The 19,328-nt window shown below is 37.8% G+C and overlaps 1 protein-coding gene across 1 annotated transcript in view; it reads left to right on the forward strand.

The window, feature by feature from the left end:
* LOC128660260 (uncharacterized) overlaps window positions 1-19,328 on the forward strand; it is a 1,245,247-nt gene that overhangs the window by 405,996 nt on the left and 819,923 nt on the right. The window lies entirely within an intron of this gene.

Below are 19,328 nucleotides of genomic sequence, written 5' to 3' on the forward strand. Positions count from 1 at the left end.
TACCCAATTTGGGTATGTTTAATCATTGGTGGTATCCAGTGGCATCTGCAGATATTATTGGGGGGGGGGGCACATCCAGGAGGCCCAACATTGATTAATGGGTGGGGCAGCAATGGGAGAGCAGGAATGGGAGTGCCATGGGTGGGATGTGCAGTGGCTGGTCTTGGCAGAGTGGTAGGGGAAAGCAAGGGATTGCTACAGTTTAGGGAGGTACATGGGGGGCAGTCAATATACTGGACCAGTAACAACATTGGCTGTATTATCAGAAATGCAGAAACTTAATGTTACAAAAGGAAGAAAGCAACCAAGTCAAAAGGTTTGCTACCAAGTCAACAATATAAAATTCAAGCTGTAGCAATTCTGAAATTGTGTACAGCTAGCTCTTCAATGTGCAAAATCATGTCAATATGTCATTGGCTCCAAATCGATGTGGCAACTGCGCAGCTATTTTTGAATGTCCCTTAACGTGTATATTCCCTTCATGTTTACGACTTGTAAAATCGCACTCTTTCGAGCAGATTAGTTCTTAAATATCTAGTGTTAACTCTGAAGAAGAGCATGATCCCCTCCCTTCGGAAACTGGGCCACAGGGTAGTATTCCAACATTATAATGTCCCCAAAAACACCTCCAAGACGACCACTGCCTTGCTAAAGAAGCTGAGGGTAAAGGACTGGCCAAGCATGTCTCCAGAACTAAACCGTATTGAGCATCGGTGGGGCATTCTCAAATGGAAGGTGTGGGAGCGCAAGGTCTCTAACATCCACCAGCTCTGTGATGTCGTCATGGAGGAGTGGAAGAGGACTCCAGTGACAACCTGTGAAGCTCTGGTGAACTCCATGCCCAAGAGGGTTATGGCAGTGCTGGAAAATAATGGTGGCCACACAAAATATTGACACTTTGGTCCCAATTTGGACATTTCCACTTAGGCGTGTACTCGCTTTTGTTGCCAATGGTTTAGACATTAATGGCTGTGTGTTGAGTTTTTTTGAGGGGACAGCAAATTTACACTGTTATACAGGCTGTACACTCACTACTTTACATTGTAGCAAAGTGTCATTTCTTCAGTGTTGTCACATGAAAAGATATAATAAAATATTTACAAAAATGTGATTGGTGTACTCACTTTTGTGAGATACTGTACATTACTACAACAAGTCCAGAGCTAATGCAGTGCAACAATGCACAATCTGGTACACACAAGTGGATGGTTATGCTTTTTAACCAAATCTTCTTAATGCGGCTAAAACTTTTTAAGCATGCCCTGTACTTTTAATGGATAACGCAGAGCAGTATTAGCGCATGTATTATAAGGGGTCAATTAAGTGTCGCACTTGTGGACAAATTCAAAATACTGCTTTAAATGTAGTGCTTTTTGAGACCAGAGTTAACTACTATAGCTTGCTAATTGCATATGTTTATGTATATTTGTGTGAAGTCTTTTATGCGTAAGTTTAATTGAGATTGTATAGCACAGAACTTCATGAAGACAATAGAATGCCAATACTTCAAGGGACAGTTTACTCAAAAATGTTCTCTGCTTTAATTTGTTCCCAATGATCCACTTTACCTGCTGAAGTGTATTACATTGTTTACAAGTATTTCCTTTACCCCTATATTGGCATTTCAAATAGTTGATTTAGCCAGTGGTATCCCCACCTATTCTGAAAGTTTCTGGCCTTAGATCCAAGCTATAGATAAGCTGTGTAAACACAGCCAGCAGAAGAAATTACTCTCCCAGTAGGGTATATAATGGATAAGGTAATAAAATGTTAATTCTCCATTGTTTTCTCCAATTATTGGTCTTTGGTTTATGGACTGATATAAGATAAGGAAGCAGGTGTATGTACACAATGTGATAAAGTAATGAGATGTGATCATACTTACAAGCTCAAACCATTTTATTAGGTTGTGACTTCAGAACACAAAATCGGCTGTTTCATATATACAAATAAACATTAAAAAGGAAATTTTCATACATTTTATACTCTGCAGTTGGCAAAAAAAATAATTGGAAACATATTAAGGGAAAACAATTTTACAGTATACTGTCCCTTTTTGTGGATTTATTTTGGCTCCATCAGCTTAGTGCTAGAGTGATATACGACATAAATATAACTGTGCACCCCCATAGAAGTCTCTCATGCAAGGGAATTTACACACCCACACTATCCAACTTGTAGATGTTCAAAATCAAATTTAACAGCTTTAACAAAACCAATTTTTTACTTTTAAATAGCGCTCTTTCATTTGGTCTTTTGGCCTGGTAAATGCTCAATATAAATGTTGTACTGAATGTGATAATATTGTTATCTCATACTACTATTCTGCATTTTACTTTTCTTACAAGCTGTAATGTAAATAAATGATAGAGTTTAGATCCTTGGTAAGCTTACTAACCGTATGAGTAAAATGCATGGTTGTTAAGGAAACCGTACTGATATTCGTGCTAGCTGACCCATTTAAATGCTTTAAATCTACTTGTATACGTGACTTTTTTTTTTCTATAAAATCCTTTGAATGTGCTACAGAGTCTATTTGCTTTTAGTGCTAGATTTAGCACATGCACATTAAAATAAGTGTTTGAGGTCATGCAGCAGGGTTTTATTTTATTTATACATTTTTTTTATTAAGACAGCAGTTTATGTTTTCATGGCCACTGTCATACACAGTTTGTCGTCCAAAGATTTGTTGACAGAGACAGATAGCTGTAGTAACAGTGCTCAGGTCTGTTCCCTTTACCTTCCTTCTGTCATTGTCTGATATCTGGTGCCCTTTCAGTGTATTCCTTTCGTCAGTTCAGCATCCATCATCCTGCCAATAACAAGATAACATAACTACATTTAGTTATTTCTAGTGGGAAAAAAAGATAATAGTTTACAATGTGCTTTTTAAGGAATTACACAACAGCATAAAAAATGACATACTATAAAATATGATCAGTTCAATGCTAAATGCAACATTTGAATATGTTTTGCAAAGGTTTTTTTTTTTCCATTTTTATTGCTTAAAGGAACAATTCAAATCATTCCTAGGCTTGTCTGACGCTTCATCTCTGTTAAACTTTCTTTCTTTTCATGGAAATATTTTAATGGTCTATAACATTTTTTAATGGGGTGATTGTTTTATGGACCATATATTATATTAAACAAAAAAGATGTTCCAATGTCCTGTATATCCGTAGTCAGTCATGCAATAGTAACAAGCAAATACTCATTCCTATATATATGTATAGTCTCATTAAATCTTCATAGGCTCAATGTGAACAGTCGGTAAAAGGGCTACATTAAGGGCTTACCTCCTCTGCTTCTTCTTTAACACTGCTCGGTTGTTTTCACTGCCTCCAGACTCAGCTGGCGGGTGGCTCGACAGGTGCACATTCGCCTACACTGGTCCGTGAGTACTCACCCTTGCAGTTCAACCCCTCAGTGCCGCTTTTGCAGAGAGGCTTGGTCCCTGAAATCTGCATGCTGCTCCATAGACTCCACCACTATTACCGCTGCCAGTCTTCGGCCCTCTTTCATGACGTCATCCTCCTCTGACCATATGGTTCCCGTAGGTAGTTCTTATTTAATATGTGATGGATTAGAAATAAGGATATTTATAATTATGCGTGATATTTGCACATGTCTTAGAGAAATAGAAATAGCACTACAGGGAGTGCAGAATTATTAGGCAAGTTGTATTTTTGAGGATTAATTTTATTATTGAACAACAACCATGTTCTCAATGAACCCAAAAAACTCATTAATATCAAAGCTGAATAGTTTTGGAAGTAGTTTTTAGTTTGTTTTTAGTTATAGCTATTTTAGGGGGATATCTGTGTGTGCAGGTGACTATTACTGTGCATAATTATTAGGCAACTTAACAAAAAACAAATATATACCCATTTCAATTATTTATTTTTACCAGTGAAACCAATGTAACATCTCAACATTCACAAATATACATTTCTGACATTCAAAAACAAAACAAAAACAAATCATTGACCAATATAGCCACCTTTCTTTGCAAGGACACTCAAAAGCCTGCCATCCATGGATTCTGTCAGTGTTTTGATCTGTTCACCATCAACATTGCATGCAGCAGCAACCACAGCCTCCCAGACACTGTTCAGAGAGGTGTACTTTTTTCCCTCCTTTTAAATCTCACATTTGATGATGGACCACAGGTTCTCAATGGGGTTCAGATCAGGTGAACAAGGAGGCCATGTCATTAGATTTTCTTCTTTTATACCCTTTCTTGCCAGCCACACTGTGGAGTACTTGGACGCGTGTGATGGAGCATTGTCCTGCATGAAAATCATGTTTTTCTTGAAGGATGCAGACTTCTTCCTGTACCACTGCTTGAAGAAGGTGTCTTCCAGAAACTGGCAGTAGGACTGGGAGTTGAGCTTGACTCCATCCTCAACCCAAAAAGGCCCCACAAGCTCATCTTTGATGATACCAGCCCAAACCAGTACTCCACCTCCACCTTGCTGGCGTCTGAGTCGGACTGGAGCTCTCTGCCCTTTACCAATCCAGCCACGGGCCCATCTATCTGGCCCATCAAGACTCACTCTCATTTCATCAGTCCATAAAACCTTAGAAAAATCAGTCTTGAGATATTTCTTGGCCCAGTCTTGACGTTTCAGCTTGTGTGTCTTGTTCAGTGGTGGTTGTCTTTCAGCCTTTCTTACCTTGTCTCTGAGTATTGCACACCTTGTGCTTTTGGTCACTCCAGTGATGTTGCAGCTCTGAAATATGGCCAAACTGGTGGCAAGTGGCATCTTGGCAGCTGCACGCTTGAGTTTTCTCAGTTCATGGGCAGTTATTTTGCGCCTTGGTTTTTCCACACGCTTCTTACGACCCTGTTGACTATTTTGAATGAAACGCTTGATTGTTCGATGATCACGCTTCAGAAGCTTTGCAATTTTAAGAGTGCTGCATCCCTCTGCAAGATATCTCACTATTTTTGACTTTTCTGAGCCTGTCAAGTCCTTCTTTTGACCCATTTTGCCAAAGGAAAGGAAGTTGCCTAATAATTATGCACACCTGATATAGGGTGTTGATGTCATTAGACCACACCCCTTCTCATTACAGAGATGCACATCACCTAATATGCTTAATTGGTAGTAGGCTTTCGAGCCTATACAGCTTGGAGTAAGACAACATGCATAAAGAGGATGATGTGGTCAAAATACTCATTTGCCTAATAATTCTGCACTCCCTGTATTTAACTTATGCTCATTGTCAGTGTAACAGCGTTTTCTATATTTTAAATACTTTTTGCAATTGCTAGAAGTATTAGCAAAGGTATATAACATATTACCAAATAGTACGATATAAGAATATCACTAAGAGTTAAAACACTAATGATGTTCAGGTGATTCTAATTGTGTATGATATATAAGAATGGTTTTAGTCAGACACAGATTATGTCTATGAGTACGGCTGTAATAGCTGAAACGCGTAAGACGATGTGGCCTTAACACACTTGTTTGTTTTAATGAGAATTGCTGTTTTTACGATGTTACAATAAAGGATTGAAGATTTTATATAAGCACCTTCGTTTTGGGATTTTCCTTTTGCTATTTTTTATGCTGCCTTATATTATAACAAAAAAAGGAAATGAAAAAAAAAGGCTCTTGATATCATACCATCAATCCAGATCTAAGGGTTGAAGGTGTGGGGAGAACAGCAGACAAAGTACTTAGGTAGTGGTGCATTATGGTTTACCCATTGCTTATTTTTTATAATTCAGTGGGAGCTGTATCTGAGCAGGAGAGCTGTAATATGTTTCCTATCAGGAACCACTGTTGTAGATAATTATTAATATTATTAACAGTTCCCGGATTGTAGGAGCTTAAATTATGTATTTGGTGTCAACGGTTCCATAATTAAGGTAACTCTGGTATATTCCGAAATAGCAATATTATAACAATGAGAATTAGCAGTTCAAGCTAAACTAAATTGCATCAATTTTATCCACTTATATGTATCAATTCTAACGGATTTAGCCAGTAACTACTATCGCTTCTTAAGTGTTTTTAATGTGTGTGTGAATATGGTTGATTATCTTGTATAAATAAAGTATTGAGTGAATGAATTAATGCACAATCACTTGTTTAACTATTTATTTCTATATCGTTGTTCTCATTCTGTAATTTATTTGTGGTGGAAACATCCTTCACTATGTTGAATATTTCAATTTAGTTACTTAAAGGGATAGTAAAGTCCAAATTAAACTTTCATAATTCAGAAAGGGTATGTCATTTTAAAAAACTTTCTAATTTACTTTTATCATAATTTTTTTCTTTGTTCTCTTGTTATTCTTAGTTGAAAGCTAAACCTAGGTAGGATCATATGCTAATTTCTAGGCCCTTGAATGCCGCCTCTTATCTGAATGCATTTGACAGTCTTTCACAGCTAGTGGGCGTTAGTTCATGTGTTTCATATAAATAACATTGTGCTCACACACGGAGTTATTTAAGAGTCAGCATTAATTGGCTGAAATGCAAGTCTGTCAAAAGATCTGAGATAAGGAGTTAGTTTGCAGAAGCTTAGATACAAGGTAATTACATAGGTAAAAAGTATATTTCTATAACAGTGTTGGTTATGCAAAACTGGGGAATGATAAAAAAACTGATTATCTTTCTTTTTAAAGAATAACATGTTTGGTGTTTACTATCCCTTTAAGTACTTATATTATATTAACCTCACTTATATTTCAGATACATATATGGATTTTTAATATGGGGTCTATAGGCGTATATAACAACCCATCAAAAAGACCTCTAGACCCCCAAGACCCCTTGTATTAAAGTTTAAAAGCCCCTCTTTAAAATAAAATGAATAGCTAGGTAATCACTACAATAGTAGTGATCACCTGGGGCGAATAAACGTGCATTTATTTGAGTAGAGGCTTATGGGAGCCCCTATGTGCACATCAAAGTTATATAATTATACCCAAAGTCCTCCATTTATAAGATTTTATCCCCTTCTCTATTTTTTCAAGTTTACTAAAAAAAAGAAAGACACTTTATAGTTTACAACCATATTTATTACATTTTTAATAAAAAATATGCACTTTTTACACTTTTTATTGTACTGTTTTTAAGTGCCACGATATATACATATAATAATGGTATAGTGTGAATCTGCTGTCTGCTGAAAACCCCCCAATATATAGTATGTGTTGGTTTCTCACTGAAAATGGCCTACAGTAAAGGTTAAAGGGATAGGAAAGTCAAATTATACTTTTAATAGACTTTTAAATTCACTTCTATTTTCAGATGAGCTTCGTTTTCTTGGTATCCCTTGTTGAAAAAGAATATGCACATATCCTACACTAGTGGGAGCTAGCTGCTGATTGGTGCCTGCACACATTTGTCTCTTGTGATTGGCTAACTAGATGTGTGCAATACTGTTCCTTCAGCAATAGGTAACAAGAGAATGAAGAATTTGATAATAGAAATAAATTGTTCTATACGAATCATGAAAGAAAATGTGGGGTATCCTGTCCCTTTAAATATGCTCAACATCTAGAAATGTCAATACAGCTCAGCATAGGGCGTAAGAATGGTTTAGCAATTAAGGGGCTAAAATTGTGCAAAGTACATGAGATTTATCCTAACACACTATGATTCTGAATTAGAGTTATCAGTAAACAACACATTTCAGTTATATACCTGGCATAAAGATTTTTGTATCTATTATAGTGTTAAAATTCCAGGTTAGCAAATTTGCAATCACAATTATAACTGAAGAGTATCAAAAAGAATGCTGAGCACCCTTTTTTTTTTAGAGGTGTTTACCAAGTTTATGAATTCCTAGCATGTGTAATGTCAAAAGTGGAGTTGCTTGTCTGCTAATTGATCCCATGGGTGGGCACGTAAGTTAACGTTATTAACTATTGTACAAACAACGTCCACATTTTAAAATATACTCTATTAAATGCTGCAGAGGGATAATGAGTGTCATAATATTATTAATAATACATCAAGATATGGGTTGCAGCCCTCTTTGGTCTACAAAGAGTTTAACCCTAGCTCTGACATTACCCCAACAAAGTTGCACCAGGCTCCCTTAACAGTTTGATTTCCCTTGTTACATTCTCATGTTGGGAAATCATGGGCAGCTTGAGGCCATAATCTGGGTCTTGGTTAACTGTACATGGTTAGAGAGTTTTTGGGTAGAGTCTGGATGGTACCAAACTTACATATAGGGAAAACAGGACATTCATAAATAGAGAGTGACAGGACAGTAGAACTTCTCTCTGATCAGGATTCACCTACATAATGTGAAGTTAACAGCAGGTCTGCATTTCTTGTTATTCGCTAATTTGTTTTAAGATAAATATTTTTTTTGCATTTCCTGTTTGAGTTGTTGTGTTCAAGTGTCTGTATTGTGATCATGCAAGAGTCTTTCAGCTGTAGATTGTTACTAGCTAAATTAATTAAAAATAGGATTAAGAAATGGTGCTTTTTGACCATATTCTGTGACTCACTAATTGATTTACAGTGTCACTACACTTGTATCCTCCAACCTGTAGTCTGAGATGATTGCATGAGAGATTCTCCTTTTGGCACTACATCTTAAGCAGTCGCAGTTTCTAGCAACCCAAATTTTAATGGTAACAAAGAAAAATTGCTGCCTATTTTTAAAGGCCTTTGCTCCAATGAGGATACTTAATAAATTGTAGGATCCGTCACTTGAACCCAAAATTGTATTTTCATTGGTGTGGGAAGTGCATACATTTTGTATTTACTAGCGTGAAATTGGTGCAAGAGATGGACATTTATTAATGACAGCATGACATTTAACGTTTATTTATAGGGCTCCATTTATCAGTTGGTGGGTGGATGAAGTTCGCTGTCAAAAACCTTGTCCTCCCAGCCTTGTGGTGTTTTGCTGCACGCTTTTAACATTGCACAATCTGCTTATTGTGCAATGCCGCCTCCTGCTTCCACGTGGCCAATTTCAAACAAGAGGGGTCTGTCAATCCTCCCAATCTGATTTGGATGATTGCAATCCACAACACTTTAGGTGGTGAAGAGATTAAATGGCCATGACACCCAAATGTTGAAACACTTAAAAGTGAAAACTGAAAAAAGCTGACTAGAAAATATCACCTGAACATCACTATGTAAAAAAGAAAGATATTTTACCTCAAAATATCTTAATTATTCACACCCCATTGCAAAGGACTTTAAGCAGCAAATCAGTATGTCTGTCCCGGGGCAGGCAAGGGAGTGAGCCTCATGCACACTCGTGTTATTTCACATTCAGTTTAAGGAAGTTTACTATGAAATCTCATGAGAGTTAAATCAAATCTCATGAGATCACAGGAAAATAGTTCATGACCTCAGCATTGTTGATACTGATTGGCTGCAGTTCAGTTCTTCATTATTTTTTTTTACCTACAGCTGGACAGCAGCTGAAGTATAACTTTTTACACAGGACTTTCTCTGGTGAGCTGCGGAAATTGTGATTTGTGAGGTAAAATACCTTCCTTTTTAACATATAGATGCTCAGGTGATATTTTCCTGTCAGCTTTTTACAGCTATACTGCATCAGTTTCAAGGGATTTATCATATGAGTATTATGTCCCTTTAAGTAGCAGCTGCTTAACCAGTGTTTCATGCTCACTCTAAACGAGCCCGAAACGCTGGGGCTCCAAAGCTGCTATTGCAGCTTGATAAATAGAACCCATAGTAGGATAATGAAGGTTGCATGGTGTGAGGTGTTCTTACTATAAATACTACACAAAAGCAACTGCAGTTGAATATTTATCAGTGCCATTAATCACCTTTAGTGGTTTCTAGTGTTTTTGGGACACCCTTGACATAATCTATAAATACATCATCCTTGATTTGTATATCTCATCCAGACTGGTAATTGGGCAGACAGGACAGATGCCCAAGCTGATATATTATATGGTGGAAATGTACCTTTACAATTAATCTTGCAGGGTGACCATTATGTAAGCAGCAGACACCGGGGGTATGGAACTTTTAAAGTTGCAGGGCCATTTGTGGTTGACTTGAGGTCAGGTGTGGGGCTTTTAGAGTGACTGCAGTACTAGAGTTCTAATCTAAGGTGTGATGTGGTTATGGGGCTTTTAGAGGGCTGCAGTTGTGGGGGTCTAAGCTCTGGTTTGGTTATGAAGTTTCTAGTGGGCCTGCAGGATTGTGAGGCCTAGTCCTGCCTTTAACTGATTAATACAATTAATAGCATTGGGAATTAAGAAGTCTATGTAAACAACATGATATAAACAACGTATCCTTAAAAAAGGAAGTAATCATGAGCAATATGAAATCATTCAACCCTCAGTCTTAAATCCATGTGACACTCACAGCTATTGACTGTAATACCCCAGGCTGTCCAGACACCCAAACTAAAGAGCTCTGTTTTTTCTAGAGTCATTACTTCTTAATTACTTCCACAGGCTCACAAAACTGTTTAAAATAAATTTTTACACACCTGATGCAGTTTACCTCTTGGTGCGTTAATCCACTATTATTTTCAACATATTGCTGCATACTGTGAATGCACTTTTCTTAATTGCTATCAGTTCTTTGTTAGGTCATTATAGCAGACGATGTGACCTTTCTAAGTCAGCTTGTTCAAGTCAGTAGTGCAGTCTTTTTATTTCATAATTTAAATATGTCCTCATCTATGTATCCAAATCACATGGTGTCATGGCACACACACATAGCTGTATTGTATTTACTAAATAGGGGAACAAGTTCCGGCCTTAGTTGACAGATATGTAAGGCAAATCAAGACATTTAATTAATGAACAGCGCACTATAAATATGATCCCATATAAAGCGCGATATGTAAATATCCCTATTATAGTAAGTGATTAAATGTATGTGAATAATAAAAAAGTACATATATCATTTCTCATTCAAGTGTATAATGGAATATCTTTCAGTGTTGCTTCTTATCGTGCAATTAATTAAAGCTTAATTGCTCATATAGAGCATGGATTTGTAAAGAGAAGAGAGAATTCATTAAGAGTACAACCAATTAAACCGAGCAGTCTAGTGGAGTGGTAGCAAATTATTATGAGTACTACCTTGGGTACTTATGCCATAAGTTTGCCTCCCCAGCTACAGGGACTCATTTTATTTATTGTTTTTAAAGGAGCATCAAGCACTAAATAAAAATTAAAGGGATATGAAACCCAAAAAGAAAACAATCTTTCATGATTCAACTATCCAGTTTACTTCTAGTTCCTAATTTGCTTCATTCTCTTGATATCCAGTGTTGAAAGGACCTAGGTAGGCCCAGTAGCTGAGAGCTAGCTTCTAATTGGTGGTTGCACATATGCCTCTTATCATTGGCTTACCCATGTGTTCAGTTAGCTCCCTTTAGTCCATTGCTGCTCCTTCAATGAAGGATACCAAGAGAATGAAGCTAAATTGATCATAGAAGTACATTGGACAGTTGTTTAAATTTGTATGTTCTATCTGAATAATGAAATTGAATTATGTATTGAAACCAAAGATACATTTGAAAATATATCTTGTTTTAGTTGTATTAATTGTTTAAATATTGAAAATAAATATATTTAAATAAATAGTTCCCATAAAGTTATGGATTCCACCATATTGTAACTTGTTTCCTTTTTTTTCTGAGGCCAATTAGGAATAGTTATACATGCGTGAGAGTGTGTAACCAATAACTGTGTGGAATGTAGCAATGTTTAGTGATGTCGCGAACATACAATTTTCGGTTCGCGAACGGCGAACGCGAACTTCCGCAAATGTTTGCGAACCGCCATAGACTTCAATAGGCAGGCGAATTTTAAAACCCACAGGGACTCTTTCTGGCCACAATAGTGATGGAAAAGTTGTTTCAAGGGCACTAACACCTGGACTGTGGCGTGCCGGAGGGGGATCCATGGCAAAACTCTCATGGAAAATTACATAGTTGATGCAGAGTCTGGTTTTAATCCATAAAGGGCATAAATCACCAAACATTCCTAAATTGTTTGGAATAACGTGCTTTAAAACATCAGGTATGATATTATATTGATCAGGTGGTGTAAGGGTTACGCCCGCTTCACAGTTACAGACCAAACTCCCGCAGCGGGTACAACATCTAAATAGTTTCTAAATTTTGTCCTGAGTTTAGAAATACCCAATGTTAACATGTTCTTTGCTTTTTTTGCAAGTTATAGGGAAATAAATACAAGAAGCACTTTGCTATTTCAAAACTACTTTTTTTTCAAAATGAGCGCTCGTTACATTGGAACCCTGATATCTGTCAGGAATACCTGAATATCCCTTGACATGTATATATATTTTTTTAGACGACATCCCAAAGACAGCCCATTTTGGTATATTTCATGCCACCATTTCACCGCCAAATGTGATCAAATAAAAAAAATTGTTCACTTTTTCACAAACTTTAGGTTTCTCACAGAAATTATTTACAAACAACTTATGCAATTATGGCATAAATGGTTGTAAATGCTTCTCTGGGATCCCCTTTGTTCAGAAATAGCAGACTTATATGGCTTTGGCGTTGCTTTTTGGTAATTAGAAGGCTGCTAAATGCCACTGCGCACCACACGTGTTTTATGCCCAGCAGTGAAGGGGTTATTTAGGGAGCATGTAGGGAGCTTGTAGAGTTAATTTTAGCTCAAGTGTAGTGTAGTAGACAACCCAAAGTATTGATCTAGGCCCATTTTGGTATATTTCATGCCACCATTTCACCGCCAAATGCGATCAAATAAAAAAAAAATAATTGGGGACTTCCGGGCAGCGGCCATCTTGCTGGTCGCACTGAGCTTCAGCTCCTGAGTTACTTGCCAGATTTTCCTAAGTTTACCTTGAAGTTTTGGCGACAGGCCATCTAAACTGGTAGAGCAGCTCGACTGAAGGCACTCTGACACAAATGGCAGGGGTTTTTGGAATATAGTGTGGTTTCCCATCCCTCAGTACCGGACTTTTAATTTGAGGCCTTCCCCTGTATACGAAGCCTCACCTGTCCTCACCATTGTCACACCATTGCCGTGTGGCCAGTGCCTTTCGGGGCAAACTACCTAACAGATTAACCTACGCTGGATTAATAAGAGAAAGCTACAAGAATACTGATACAAAATGGATCCTAGAGAAGCATCGTTCATTGCCGTCATTACCAAACTACTGGACGACCAATTCACAAGCATCTCAGACCTCCTGGCATCAGAATATGGTGGAATCTGCATTTCCAAGACCGCAACGAGCTCCCCAAAGAGGCGAGAAACTGTAGCTACTGTGGGAGAGGAAGTTACTGGGGTAAAGTGTATCTCGCTTGTGGCGACAGCTGTTATTCAGCCTGATTCTGAGATCGGAGGTGAACAGGAAGCTGCCCCTGTAAATGGAGGTCTGAGCGGGCACCCTGAAAGAGATGAGCTCTCGGTTAAACTCATACCCAGGAGCTTACCATTTCCACCAGGAGCACAAACAGTGTTGGCACGGATGGAGAGAGGACGCGATCTACCAGTCCGCTATACTCACGCTGGATGTAGCGCAACATATGGCATGGAGCTGCTTGCTGTAGCTGACAGGGATCCTTTATCTGAAGATGTTCCGTGTCTGTATATGGGAGCAGAGGCTGTATTCATTCCTACCATAAAGGGAGACATGCTTGTTCAGAAAGGGTCGTGGCTTACTAACCCTCATTGTCTACATGCTGAGAATGCGGAGGCTACCCGGCAGTCGCAAGTGGAACATATGGCTGCATACACATTTTCACAGCATCTTGTCTTGCCCATCTACTATTTTCTCTACCGGGCTGTGAGGACTGGAATTGGTTAGTGAGGGGACTCCTTATGCGCACATGCCTGGAGCTATGACTTTGCCTGTGTATCTTCCTAGTGTGCCGAAAAAGCCCATGGACCTATCTTGGGGATTTTATCACACCGGTGGGAACTCACCTTGTCACATTCTGGACGGTCCGTGAGTGGGTATGGATTCGGGAAGATCACCACAGGGTGTAGTGATGGCTTGTGTGTAGCAGTAACTCTCTGTTAATTGCTTGGCCTGCCTAATTGTCCTTCTCCCTGGGACTTTTACACCATGAGCCACCCTATATTTCTCAGAGTGGAGAGTTATTGTTGTTTTTTTTTTTTTTTTTGTTTCTTATTATTTCTGGGAGATCTCGCAATGATGGCTGACAAGCCTGAAGCATGTTGTTTAACCTTCCTTTATTATGTGCATGAACACTCTAATAGGCATTGACTCCTAAACAGTTTATGGATACATCAATTGTGTGACGATGGTCAAAATATCTGAAGCCTAGGCCTGTATGATTTGTGTAATGTAGGGTGTACCCTTTGTTTTTGTCACATAATATAATGCTGAAGACAGCTCGTTAGGGTTAATGTACAAACTATATTTTAACATTGTATGATCCTTTTTGATATCTGAGGGCTAGTACTGTATATAACCCTATATATGTTTATTATATTGTCAGATTGTTAGTCTTCTATCAGCCTCTTATAGTCAGTGGTTGGCTCATGCATGCCTTACAGTGACCTATGCAAGGGGAGGGAAATGTAATGAGGGCTCCCACCATTTCTTTCTTACTTACTTACTTAGGAAGCATACCCCATAATATCAATTATCTGCGCTACACATGTCTTTCATATGCTCATCAACTTCATTCTCCCCCAACTACCTGACAGTGGCAGTTGTACTCCCAGCTCCATAGTAGTAAGACTCACTGTTGGCCATGACAATAAGTGAAGCTTATTATATGCACATAACTTCTAAATAACTTAAAAACTGAGGTACAACCAAAGTAACCCATGAGTGGTTACCTAGTTATCATAATACTCCTCATTAAGCAATCTATATATTTTATCATATGAGGTCCAAAAGTGGCCTCCTGGGTGATATGGAGGGGTTATAGTGTATATGGCACATTAAGAATAAGTTGGTTATGTTACAAAACTTCCAACTATGCATTGTTGTTACGAATAAGTTTGTATTACACATTTATATGTTGGAAATAGTGGATTCTAAGCTGCAACGCTGTCATGTAACCGTAGTTTATATTTATGATGTATCTGTGCTTTTCCTAAACCTCAATAAAAATTTATTAAAAAAAAAAAAAAAATTGTTCACTTTTTCACAAACTTTTGGTTTCTCACAGAAATTATTTACAAACAACTTATGCAATTATGGCATAAATGGTTGTAAATGCTTCTCTGGGATCCCCTTTGTTCAGAAATAGCAGACATATGGCTTTGGCATTGCTTTTTGGTAATTAGAAGGCTGCTAAATGCCACTGCGCACCACACGTGTTTTATGCCCAGCAGTGAAGAGGTTAATTAGGGAGCTTGTAGAGTTAATTTTAGCTTAAGTTTAGTGTAGTAGACAATCCAAAGTATTGATCTAGGCCCATTTTGGTATATTTAATGCCACCATTTCACCACCAAATGCGATCAAATTTAAAAAAAACTTAATTTTTTTTGCAATTTTAGGTTTCTCACTGAAATTATTTACAAACAGCTTGTGCAATTATGGCACAAATGGTTGTAAATGCTTCTCTGGGATCCCCTTTGTTCAGAAATAGCAGACATATATGACTTTGGTGTTGCTTTCTGGTAATTAGAAGGCCGCTAAATGCTGCTGCGCATCACACGTGTATTATGGCTAGCAGTGAAGGGGTTAATTAGGTAGTTTGTAGAGAGCTTGCAGGGTTAATTTTAGCTTTAGTGTAGAGATCAGCCTCCCACCTGACACATCAGACCCCCTGATCCCTCCCAAACAGCTCCCTTCCCTCCCCCACCCCACAATTGTCCCTGCCATCTTAAGTACTGGCAGAAAGTCTGCCAGTACTAAAATAAAAGGTTTTTAATTTTTTATTTTTTTTTAGCATATTTACATATGCTGTGGTGTAGCATCCCCCCTTAGCCCCCAACCTCCCTGATCCCCCCCAAAACAGCTCTCTAACCCTCCCCATCTGCCTTATTGGCGGCCATCTTGGGTACTGGCAGCTGCCAGTACCCAGTTTGCAAAAAAAAAGAGTAGTTTTTTTTCTGGGTTTTTTTTTTTTTTCTGTAGTGTAGCTTCCCCCCCCCCCCCACGGACCAACCCCCACCACCTGCCACACCAGATATGAGTGGTGGCACTGGGCAAGTAGGCACAGTATTTGCTGTGAGCCTGACACACACACTAGCAGGCAGGCAGGCAACTGCAATTAGATTACACAGGAAAAAAAAAAGCAGACTGATGTTCTAGCCCTAAAAAGGGCTTTTTGGGGTGCTGTCCTTACAGCAGAGATCAGATGAGTCCTTCAGGACTGTAGTGGACACTGAATACACTAGCCTAGCTATCGATTTCCCTATTAAATCAGCAGCAGCTACACTGTCCCTCCTCTCACTAAGAATGCAGCTTCCGAATGAATCTAAAATGGATGCTGTTCAGGAGGTGGGAGGGTCTGCTGCTGATTGGCTGGAATGTGTCTGCTGACTGTGAGGTACAGGGTCAAAGTTTACTCAATGATGACGAATAGGGGGCAGATCGAACATTGCATATGTTCGCCCGCCGCGGCGAATGCGAACAAGCTATGTTCGCCGGCGAACTATTTGCGACATCACTAGCAATGTTTAGTCTGGAGTCTGAGCAGCTGATTCTTAAAATGTAGTTGTGAGCAAACCTCCATTTCCTATTAGTTTCAATGTTAATGTAAACAGATTTAACGTAAAATATGTTTTTCTGTGAGCAATGTACATGTTGCTTTGCTGCCGTTTCATAAGGATGATAGAATCAGAGAAAAATAATGTTAATAGTTGAGTCAATGCAGCAAATATATGCACTTTACAATGAAATCTCAAGTTCACCCAGCAGTTGGTTTACATCTACTAGATGTATGTAGACAAAAACTGATAAAGTATATTTTTATTTTATTTTTTCAACAAGAAATAGATCTAAGTAGGAGCCAAGATTTTAATTCCATTTCAAACACCCAGGAGAGTGCTAACCTGACTCTGAAATCAGTCAAACGAGTTTAGACTTTTTTGGAGCATCAAAACATCACATATAATATACACAACTTTAAATATAACTATAAAATGATGCCACATTAAATAAATTGCATCACTTTTTATGATTGTAAATTGGCAAAAGTGCATGCTGTTTTCTAAGAGGAATTGATTTTACTTTTTAGATTTATAGTCAGTTACATTTTATCATGTCTTAATGTTGCATTTATTGCTCTATTAGTCTTGCAAAGTTATGTCCCATTCCTTAATAGATCAGTTTCAGTACTGTGTAGCTTCAAACACTTACACCTAATGTTTGTAAACAGTATTGCTCAAAAAATACTGTAATTCATTGGTGTCCAACTTTTCAAAAAGGTCTGTGAACAAACTTAAAGGGATAAACAATTGAAAAAAAAAATGAATTTTAGTGCATATAACTGTGTTTAACCCCTTCAAAGTCATTAAACACATAGTTGAAGTCAGCTACAGTGCAGCTATACACCACTGGAAAATAGATGAACACATCTGATGAGCCATTGAAAAGAGACAGATGTGTGTATCCATCAATCACCATCTAGCTCCCAGCATTACTGCACCTGAGCCTATATATATATATATATATATATATATATATATATATATATATATTTCCACTGTGTATCTGCACTCGCAATTCAAAGATAGTCAGCAACCAGGGTGCTCAGTCAAAATTTCAATAAGTATCAACAAGTAGGGACTGCACTCGCTGGATTCAGTTCAAATAATACCTTATTTATTCAATGGTGACGTTTCGGGGGAACGCAAATCCCTTGGTTTGGTCTGAGGAAGGGGTTTGCGTACCCCGAAACGTCACCATACATATATATATATATATATATATATGCTTATCAAAAAAGGATACTTAGAGTGCAAAGTACATTTGCTAATAGGCATAACATTGATTGAAGTCTATTAAAATTGCATGCTCAGTCTGAAGTTTGTTTTCTCTTTCATATTAATTAAAAACAAAAGGGTGATTAAAAAAATGACATATGCTTAGAGATCCATAAAATAAACTAAATACACACTGTAAGTAGATTTATCAAATGTCGGGCGGACATGATCTGCTGTAGAGGATCATGTTTGCCTGACATCGATAAATGCTGACAGCATACACTGTTGGCATTTATCATTGCACAAGCATTTCTGGTGAATAGCAGGGCGCGTCACTCATCCCAATCGTATCTGATCGGGATAATTGCTATCCGCGACCTCAGAGTTGGCGGATGAGTTAAGGAGCAGCGGTCTTATGACCGCTACTTCTTAACTTAAGTTTCAGGCGGACCTGAAACTTTGGGGGTAGATTGCAGCATCCGCTGCTTGATAAATCTACACCTGTGGGCGCAGAAATGAGCCAATACACAAAAACAAACAAAAACAGAGAAACCGTGTGTTGCAAATGGGGAGAGGTAAATAAAGTGTTCAAATTGGAGAATTAGGGGACAGGTAAAAAGCACTAAAGGACCCACTGTGGCCCCTGGACCTTAGGTTTTAGCAATATCACTTTAATTGAAAGTATGTATTTATATGACAAAATAACCCATCAAAGCAAAGTTATAGAAAACAACACTCAAATGCTTTTTATAAAACATCCAGTGTAGCTTAATACAGAAGCTCTTCTTGCGTTTATCACTGAGAGAATTGCATGTGAATTGCAGCAAAAACAGAATCCTAATGAGTTTTTCTAATCCCAGTCTTTCATTTATTCCAACCAGTGCAAATGTTCTTTAGATATGGATCTAAGAGACAACACTCAGTAACAATCTCATCGATCTATTGCCCACTCTGAAATTCAGATTCACTTCTTCACTGCCTGAAAATATCAATAGCAATGGATCACTGCTGTTTTTTAAGTGTACATAGACGTACACTAGGGATTTTCCCTCTAACTAGCACAAAGGTGCTATAATATGCAAGCCTGTTTGTGCCAAAGAATCTATAAAGGTGTACATTTCATTCTTTTCCCAAAATAGTCTTACTATTTATATTCTGAATTCAATTGAACAGAGCCCCAACATTAAAGGCATAGGAAGCTAAAAAAAAATATAACAATTAAACATGTTAAGTCAGTTCTACGTGGAATTAATAAGTTTAAGCTATTTAAATTGATATTGGTATGTTTTCAAAATAAATGGAATAAAACAAGAACTGAAATGCAGATTTTAATGACCTCTTTTAAATGCAGTGAAAAATCCTTTTCAATGGATAAAAAGGTCAAAGTTGAAATGTGCCCAGATGCATTTACATTTTAAATAAAAGCCTTTTTTCATTATACTTCTGTTAGCAAAAATATTTTGAATAAAAGCTATTGTTTTATGGAGTT

Source organism: Bombina bombina, chromosome 5 (assembly GCF_027579735.1).
Source record: "Bombina bombina isolate aBomBom1 chromosome 5, aBomBom1.pri, whole genome shotgun sequence".
NCBI classification, from domain to species: domain Eukaryota; kingdom Metazoa; phylum Chordata; class Amphibia; order Anura; family Bombinatoridae; genus Bombina; species Bombina bombina.